Below are 12,020 nucleotides of genomic sequence, written 5' to 3'. Positions count from 1 at the left end.
CATAACGCATAACGCATAACGCATAACGCATAACGCATAACGCATAACGCATAACGCATAACGCATAACGCATAACGCATAACGCATAACGCATTACGCATAACCCATGACGTATAACGCATAACGCATAACGCATAACGCATAACGCATAACGCATAACGCATAACGCATAACGCATAACGCATAACGCATAACGCATAACGCATAACGCATAACGCATAACGCATAACGCATAACGCATAACGCATAACGCATAACGCATAACGCATAACGCATAACGCATGACGCATAACCCATAACGCATAACGCATAACGCAAAACTCATAACGCATAACGCATAACGCATAATGCATAACGCATAATCCATAACGGATAACGCATAATCCATAACGCCTGAAGCATAACGCTAAGCCGATAACGCATAACGCATAACGCATAACCCATGACGCATAACGCATAACGCATAACGCATAACGCATAACGCATAACGCATAACGCATAACGCATAACGCATAACGCATAACGCATAACGCATAACGCATAACGCATAACGCATAACGCATAACGCATAACGCATAACGCATAACGCATAACGCATAACGCATAACGCATAACGCATAACGCATAACGCATAACGCATAACGCATAACGCATAACGCATAACGCATAACGCATAACGCATAACGCATAACGCATAACGCATAACGCATAACGCATAACGCATAACGCATAACGCATAACGCATAACGCATAACGCATAACGCATAACGCATAACGCATAACGCATAACGCATAACGCATAACGCATGACGCATAACGCATAACGCATAACGCATAACGCATAACGCATAACGCATAACGCATAACGCGTAACGCGTAACGCATAACGCATAACGCATAACGCATAACGCATAACGCATAACGCATAACGCATAACGCATAACTCATAACGCATAACGCATAACGCATAACGCATAACGCATAACGCATAACGCATAACGCATAACGCATAACGCATAACGCATAACGCATAACGCATAACGCATAACGCATACCGCATAACGCATAACGCATAACGCATAACGCATAACGCATAACGCATAACGCATAACGCATAACGCATAACGCATAACGCATAACGCATAACGCATAACGCATAATCCATAACGGATAACGCACAACCCATAACGCATGACGCATAACGCAAAGACGATAACGCATAACGCATAACGCATATCGCATAACGCAAAACGCATAACGCATGACGCATAACGCATAACCCATAACGCATAACGCATAACGCATTACGCATAACGTATAACGCATAACGCATAACGGATAACGCATAACGCATAACGCATAACGCATACCGCATAACGCATGCCGCAAAGCCGATAACGCATAACGCATAAGGCATAACGCATGACGCATAACGCATAACGCATAACGCATAACGCATAACGCATAACGCATAACGCATAACGCATAACGCATAACGCATAACGCATAACGCATATCGCATAACGCATAACGCATAACGCATAACGCATAACGCATAACGCATAACGCAGAACGCACAACGCACAACGCACAACGCACAACGCACAACGCAGAACGCATAACGCATAACGCATAACGCATAACGCATAACGCATAACGCATAACGTATAACGCATAACGCATAACGCATAACGCATAACGCATAACGCATAACGCATAACGCATAACGCATAACGCATAACGCATAACGCATAACGCATAACGCATAACGCATAACGCATAACGCATAACGCATAACGCATAACGCATAACGCATAACGCATAACGCATAACGCATAACGCATAACGCATAACGCATAACGCATAACGTATAACGCATAACGCATAACGCATAACGCATAACGCATATCGCATAACGCATAACGCATAACGCATAACGCATAACGCATAACGCATAACGCATAACGCATAACGCACAACGCACAACGCACAACGCACAACGCACAACGCAGAACGCACAACGCACAACGCATAACGCATAACGCATAACGTATAACGCATAACGCAAAGCCGATAACGCATAACGCATGACGCATAACGCATAACGCATGACGCATAACCCGTAACGCATGACGCATAACGCAAAACGCATAACGCATAACGCATAATGCATAACGCTTAATCCATAACGAATAACGCATAACCCATAACGCATAACGCATAACGCATAACGCATAACGCATAACGCATAATGCATAACGCTTAATCCATAACGAATAACGCATAACCCATAACGCATAACGCATAACGCATAACGCATAACGCATAACGCACAACGCATAACGCATAACGCATAACGCATAACGCATAACGCATAACGCATGACGCATAACGCATAACGCATAACGCATAACGCATAACGCATAACGCATAACGCATAACGCATAACGCATAACCGATAACGCATAACGCAAAGCCGATAACGCATAACGCATGACGCATAACGCATAACGCATGACGCATAACCCGTAACGCATAACGCATAACGCAAAACGCATAACGCATAACGCATAATGCATAACGCTTAATCCATAACGAATAACGCATAACGCATAACGCATAACGCATAACGCATAACGCATAACGCATAACGCATAACGCATAACGCAAAACGCATAACGCAAAACGCATAATGCATAACGCATAATGCATAACGCATAATCCATAACGGATAACGCACAACCCATAACGCATGACGCATAACGCAAAGACGATAACGCATAACGCATAACGCATATCGCATAACGCATAACGCATAACGCATGACGCATAACGCAAAGCCGATAACGCAAAGCCGATAACGCATAACGCATAACGCACAACGCACAACGCAGAACGCACAACGCACAACGCACAACGCACAACGCACAACGCAGAACGCAGAACGCACAACGCACAACGCATTACGCATAACGCATAACCGATAACGCCTAACGCAAAGCCGATAACGCATAACGCATAACGCATAACGCATAACGCATAACGCATGACGCATAACGCATAACGCATAACGCATAACGCATAACGCATAACGCATAACCCATAACGCATAACGCATATCGCATAACGCATAACGCATAACGCATAACGCATAACGCATAACGCATAACGCATAACGCATAACGCATAACGCATAACGCATAACGCATAACGCATATCGCATAACGCATAACGCATAACGCATAACGCATAACGCATAACGCATAACCCATAACGCATAACGCATATCGCATAACGCATAACGCATAACGCATAACGCATAACGCATAACGCATAACGCATAACGCAGAACGCACAACGCACAACGCACAACGCACAACGCAGAACGCATAACGCATAACGCATAACGCATAACCCATAACGCATAACGCATATCGCATAACGCATAACGCATAACGCATAACGCATAACGCATAACGCATAACGCAGAACGCACAACGCACAACGCACAACGCAAAACGCATAACGCAAAACGCATAACGCATAACGCATAACGCATAATGCATAACGCTTAATCCATAACGGATAACGCATAACCCATAACGCATAACGCATAATGCATAACGCATAACGCATGACGCATAACCCATAACGCATAACGCATAACGCATTACGCATAACGTATAACGCATAATGCATAACGCTTAATCCATAACGAATAACGCATAACCCATAACGCATAACGCATAACGCATAACGCATAACGCATAACGCACAACGCATAACGCATAACGCATAACGCATAACGCATAACGCATGACGCATAACGCATAACGCATAACGCATAACGCATAACCCATAACGCATAACGCATAACGCATTACGCATAACGTATAACGCATAACGCATAACGGATAACGCATAACGCATAACGCATAACGCATACCGCATAACGCATGCCGCAAAGCCGATAACGCATAACGCATAAGGCATAACGCATGACGCATAACGCATAACGCATAACGCATAACGCATAACGCATAACGCATAACGCATAACGCATAACGCATAACGCATAACGCATAACGCATATCGCATAACGCATAACGCATAACGCATAACGCATAACGCATAACGCATAACGCAGAACGCACAACGCACAACGCACAACGCACAACGCACAACGCAGAACGCATAACGCATAACGCATAACGCATAACGCATAACGCATAACGCATAACGTATAACGCATAACGCATAACGCATAACGCATAACGCATAACGCATAACGCATAACGCATAACGCATAACGCATAACGCATAACGCATAACGCATAACGCATAACGCATAACGCATAACGCATAACGCATAACGCATAACGCATAACGCATAACGCATAACGCATAACGCATAACGCATAACGCATAACGCATAACGCATAACGTATAACGCATAACGCATAACGCATAACGCATATCGCATAACGCATAACGCATAACGCATAACGCATAACGCATAACGCATAACGCATAACGCATAACGCATACCGCATAACGCATAACGCATAACGCATAACGCATAACGCATAACGCATAACGCATAACGCATAACGCATAACGCATAACGCATAACGCATAACGCATAACGCATAATCCATAACGGATAACGCACAACCCATAACGCATGACGCATAACGCAAAGACGATAACGCATAACGCATAACGCATATCGCATAACGCAAAACGCATAACGCATGACGCATAACGCATAACCCATAACGCATAACGCATAACGCATTACGCATAACGTATAACGCATAACGCATAACGGATAACGCATAACGCATAACGCATAACGCATACCGCATAACGCATGCCGCAAAGCCGATAACGCATAACGCATAAGGCATAACGCATGACGCATAACGCATAACGCATAACGCATAACGCATAACGCATAACGCATAACGCATAACGCATAACGCATAACGCATAACGCATAACGCATATCGCATAACGCATAACGCATAACGCATAACGCATAACGCATAACGCATAACGCAGAACGCACAACGCACAACGCACAACGCACAACGCACAACGCAGAACGCATAACGCATAACGCATAACGCATAACGCATAACGCATAACGCATAACGCATAACGCATAACGCATAACGCATAACGCATAACGCATAACGCATAACGCATAACGCATGACGCATAACGCATAACGCATAACGCATAACGCATAACGCATAACGCATAACGCATAACGCATAACGCATAACGCATAACGCATAACGCATAACGCATAACGCATAACGCATAACGCATAACGCATAACGCATAACGCATATCGCATAACGCATAACGCATAACGCATAACGCATAACGCATAACGCATAACGCAGAACGCACAACGCACAACGCACAACGCACAACGCACAACGCAGAACGCATAACGCATAACGCATAACGCATAACGCATAACGCATAACGCATAACGCATAACGCATAACGCATAACGCATAACGCATAACGCATAACGCATAACGCATAACGCATGACGCATAACGCATAACGCATAACGCATAACGCATAACGCACAACGCACAACGCACAACGCAGAACGCATAACGCATAACGCATAACGCATAACGCATAACGCATAACGCATAACGCATAACGCATAACGCATAACGCATAACGCATAACGCATAACGCATAACGCATAACGCATGACGCATAACGCATAACGCATAACGCATAACGCATAACGCCTAACGCAGGACGCATAACGCATAACGCATAACGCAGAACGCATAACGCATAATACATAACGCATAATACATAACGCATAATCCATAACGGATAACGCATAACCCATAACGCATAACGCAAAGCCGATAACGCATAACGCATTACGCATAACCCATGACGCAAACGCATAACGCATAACGCATAACGCATAACGCATAACGCATAACGCATAACGCATAACGCATAACGCATAACGCATAACGCATAACGCATAACGCATAACGCACAACGCACAACGCAGAACGCACAACGCACAACGCACAACGCATAACGCATAACGCATAACGCATAACGCCTAACGCAGGACGCATAACGCATAACGCATAACGCATAACGCATAACGCATAACGCATAACGCATAACGCATAACGCATAACGCATAACGCATAACGCATAACGCATAACGCATAACGCATAACGCATAACGCATAACGCATAACGCATAACGCATAACGCATAACGCATAACGCATAACGCATAACGCATAACGCATAACGCATAACGCATAACGCATAACGCATAACGCATAACGCATAACGCATGACGCATAACGCATAACGCATAACGCATAACGCATAACGCATAACGCATAACGCATAACGCATAACGCATAACGCATAACGCATAACGCATAACGCATAACGCATAACGCATAACGCATAACGCATAACGCATAACCCATAACGCATAACGCATATCGCATAACGCATAACGCATAACGCATAACGCATAACGCATATCGCATAACGCATAACGCATAACGCATATCGCATAACGCATAACGCATAACGCATAACGCATAACGCATAACGCACAACGCACAACGCACAACGCACAACGCACAACGCAGAACGCACAACGCACAACGCATAACGCATAACGCATAACGTATAACGCATAACGCAAAGCCGATAACGCATAACGCATGACGCATAACGCATAACGCATGACGCATAACCCGTAACGCATGACGCATAACGCAAAACGCAAAACGCATAACGCATAACGCATAATGCATAACGCTTAATCCATAACGAATAACGCATAACCCATAACGCATAACGCATAACGCATAACGCATAACGCATAACGCATAACGCATAACGCATAACGCATAACGCATAACGCATAACGCATAACGCATAACGCATAACGCATAACGCATAACGCATGACGCATAACGCATAACGCATAACGCATAACGCATAACGCATAACGCATAACGCATAACGCATAACGCATAACGCATAACGCATGACGCATAACGCATAACGCATAACGCATAACGCATAACGCATAACGCATAACGCGTAACGCGTAACGCATAACGCATAACGCATAACGCATAACGCATAACGCATAACGCATAACGCATAACGCATAACTCATAACGCATAACGCATAACGCATAACGCATAACGCATAACGCATAACGCATAACGCATAACGCATAACGCATAACGCATAACGCATAACGCATAACGCATAACGCATAACGCATAACGCATAACGCATACCGCATAACGCATAACGCATAACGCATAACGCATAACGCATAACGCATAACGCATAACGCATAACGCATAACGCATAACGCATAACGCATAACGCATAATCCATAACGGATAACGCACAACCCATAACGCATGACGCATAACGCAAAGACGATAACGCATAACGCATAACGCATATCGCATAACGCAAAACGCATAACGCATGACGCATAACGCATAACCCATAACGCATAACGCATAACGCATTACGCATAACGTATAACGCATAACGCATAACGGATAACGCATAACGCATAACGCATAACGCATACCGCATAACGCATGCCGCAAAGCCGATAACGCATAACGCATAAGGCATAACGCATGACGCATAACGCATAACGCATAACGCATAACGCATAACGCATAACGCATAACGCATAACGCATAACGCATAACGCATAACGCATAACGCATATCGCATAACGCATAACGCATAACGCATAACGCATAACGCATAACGCATAACGCAGAACGCACAACGCACAACGCACAACGCACAACGCACAACGCAGAACGCATAACGCATAACGCATAACGCATAACGCATAACGCATAACGCATAACGTATAACGCATAACGCATAACGCATAACGCATAACGCATAACGCATAACGCATAACGCATAACGCATAACGCATAACGCATAACGCATAACGCATAACGCATAACGCATAACGCATAACGCATAACGCATAACGCATAACGCATAACGCATAACGCATAACGCATAACGCATAACGCATAACGCATAACGCATAACGCATAACGTATAACGCATAACGCATAACGCATAACGCATAACGCATATCGCATAACGCATAACGCATAACGCATAACGCATAACGCATAACGCATAACGCATAACGCATAACGCACAACGCACAACGCACAACGCACAACGCACAACGCAGAACGCACAACGCACAACGCATAACGCATAACGCATAACGTATAACGCATAACGCAAAGCCGATAACGCATAACGCATGACGCATAACGCATAACGCATAACGCATAACGCATAACGCATAACGCATAACGCATAACGCATAACGCATAACGCATAATCCATAACGGATAACGCACAACCCATAACGCATGACGCATAACGCAAAGACGATAACGCATAACGCATAACGCATATCGCATAACGCAAAACGCATAACGCATGACGCATAACGCATAACCCATAACGCATAACGCATAACGCATTACGCATAACGTATAACGCATAACGCATAACGGATAACGCATAACGCATAACGCATAACGCATACCGCATAACGCATGCCGCAAAGCCGATAACGCATAACGCATAAGGCATAACGCATGACGCATAACGCATAACGCATAACGCATAACGCATAACGCATAACGCATAACGCATAACGCATAACGCATAACGCATAACGCATAACGCATATCGCATAACGCATAACGCATAACGCATAACGCATAACGCATAACGCAGAACGCACAACGCACAACGCACAACGCACAACGCACAACGCAGAACGCATAACGCATAACGCATAACGCATAACGCATAACGCATAACGCATAACGTATAACGCATAACGCATAACGCATAACGCATAACGCATAACGCATAACGCATAACGCATAACGCATAACGCATAACGCATAACGCATAACGCATAACGCATAACGCATAACGCATAACGCATAACGCATAACGCATAACGCATAACGCATAACGCATAACGCATAACGCATAACGCATAACGCATAACGCATAACGCATAACGTATAACGCATAACGCATAACGCATAACGCATAACGCATATCGCATAACGCATAACGCATAACGCATAACGCATAACGCATAACGCATAACGCATAACGCATAACGCATACCGCATAACGCATAACGCATAACGCATAACGCATAACGCATAACGCATAACGCATAACGCATAACGCATAACGCATAACGCATAACGCATAACGCATAACGCATAATCCATAACGGATAACGCACAACCCATAACGCATGACGCATAACGCAAAGACGATAACGCATAACGCATAACGCATATCGCATAACGCAAAACGCATAACGCATGACGCATAACGCATAACCCATAACGCATAACGCATAACGCATTACGCATAACGTATAACGCATAACGCATAACGGATAACGCATAACGCATAACGCATAACGCATACCGCATAACGCATGCCGCAAAGCCGATAACGCATAACGCATAAGGCATAACGCATGACGCATAACGCATAACGCATAACGCATAACGCATAACGCATAACGCATAACGCATAACGCATAACGCATAACGCATAACGCATAACGCATATCGCATAACGCATAACGCATAACGCATAACGCATAACGCATAACGCATAACGCAGAACGCACAACGCACAACGCACAACGCACAACGCACAACGCAGAACGCATAACGCATAACGCATAACGCATAACGCATAACGCATAACGCATAACGCATAACGCATAACGCATAACGCATAACGCATAACGCATAACGCATAACGCATAACGCATGACGCATAACGCATAACGCATAACGCATAACGCATAACGCATAACGCATAACGCATAACGCATAACGCATAACGCATAACGCATAACGCATAACGCATAACGCATAACGCATAACGCATAACGCATAACGCATAACGCATATCGCATAACGCATAACGCATAACGCATAACGCATAACGCATAACGCATAACGCATAACGCAGAACGCACAACGCACAACGCACAACGCACAACGCACAACGCAGAACGCATAACGCATAACGCATAACGCATAACGCATAACGCATAACGCATAACGCATAACGCATAACGCATAACGCATAACGCATAACGCATAACGCATAACGCATAACGCATGACGCATAACGCATAACGCATAACGCATAACGCATAACGCACAACGCACAACGCACAACGCAGAACGCATAACGCATAACGCATAACGCATAACGCATAACGCATAACGCATAACGCATAACGCATAACGCATAACGCATAACGCATAACGCATAACGCATAACGCATAACGCATGACGCATAACGCATAACGCATAACGCATAACGCATAACGCCTAACGCAGGACGCATAACGCATAACGCATAACGCAGAACGCATAACGCATAATACATAACGCATAATACATAACGCATAATCCATAACGGATAACGCATAACCCATAACGCATAACGCAAAGCCGATAACGCATAACGCATTACGCATAACCCATGACGCAAACGCATAACGCATAACGCATAACGCATAACGCATAACGCATAACGCATAACGCATAACGCATAACGCATAACGCATAACGCATAACGCATAACGCATATCGCACAACGCACAACGCAGAACGCACAACGCACAACGCACAACGCATAACGCATAACGCATAACGCATAACGCCTAACGCAGGACGCATAACGCATAACGCATAACGCATAACGCATAACGCATAACGCATAACGCATAACGCATAACGCATAACGCATAACGCATAACGCATAACGCATAACGCATAACGCATAACGCATAACGCATAACGCATAACGCATAACGCATAACGCATAACGCATAACGCATAACGCATAACGCATAACGCATAACGCATAACGCATAACGCATAACGCATAACGCATAACGCATAACGCATGACGCATAACGCATAACGCATAACGCATAACGCATAACGCATAACGCATAACGCATAACGCATAACGCATAACGCATAACGCATAACGCATAACGCATAACGCATAACGCATAACGCATAACGCATAACGCATAACCCATAACGCATAACGCATATCGCATAACGCATAACGCATAACGCATAACGCATAACGCATATCGCATAACGCATAACGCATAACGCATATCGCATAACGCATAACGCATAACGCATAACGCATAACGCATAACGCACAACGCACAACGCACAACGCACAACGCACAACGCAGAACGCACAACGCACAACGCATAACGCATAACGCATAACGTATAACGCATAACGCAAAGCCGATAACGCATAACGCATGACGCATAACGCATAACGCATGACGCATAACCCGTAACGCATGACGCATAACGCAAAACGCAAAACGCATAACGCATAACGCATAATGCATAACGCTTAATCCATAACGAATAACGCATAACCCATAACGCATAACGCATAACGCATAACGCATAACGCATAACGCATAACGCATAACGCATAACGCATAACGCATAACGCATAACGCATAACGCATAACGCATAACGCATAACGCATAACGCATAACGCATGACGCATAACGCATAACGCATAACGCATAACGCATAACGCATAACGCATAACGCATAACGCATAACGCATAACGCATAACGCATGACGCATAACGCATAACGCATAACGCATAACGCATAACGCATAACGCATAACGCATAACGCGTAACGCGTAACGCATAACGCATAACGCATAACGCATAACGCATAACGCATAACGCATAACGCATAACGCATAACTCATAACGCATAACGCATAACGCATAACGCATAACGCATAACGCATAACGCATAACGCATAACGCATAACGCATAACGCAT

The sequence above is a fragment of the Lasioglossum baleicum genome, unplaced genomic scaffold, assembly GCF_051020765.1.
Source record: "Lasioglossum baleicum unplaced genomic scaffold, iyLasBale1 scaffold0035, whole genome shotgun sequence".
In the NCBI taxonomy this organism is placed as follows: Eukaryota; Metazoa; Arthropoda; class Insecta; order Hymenoptera; family Halictidae; genus Lasioglossum; species Lasioglossum baleicum.
This window is presented reverse-complemented; position numbering follows the sequence as displayed.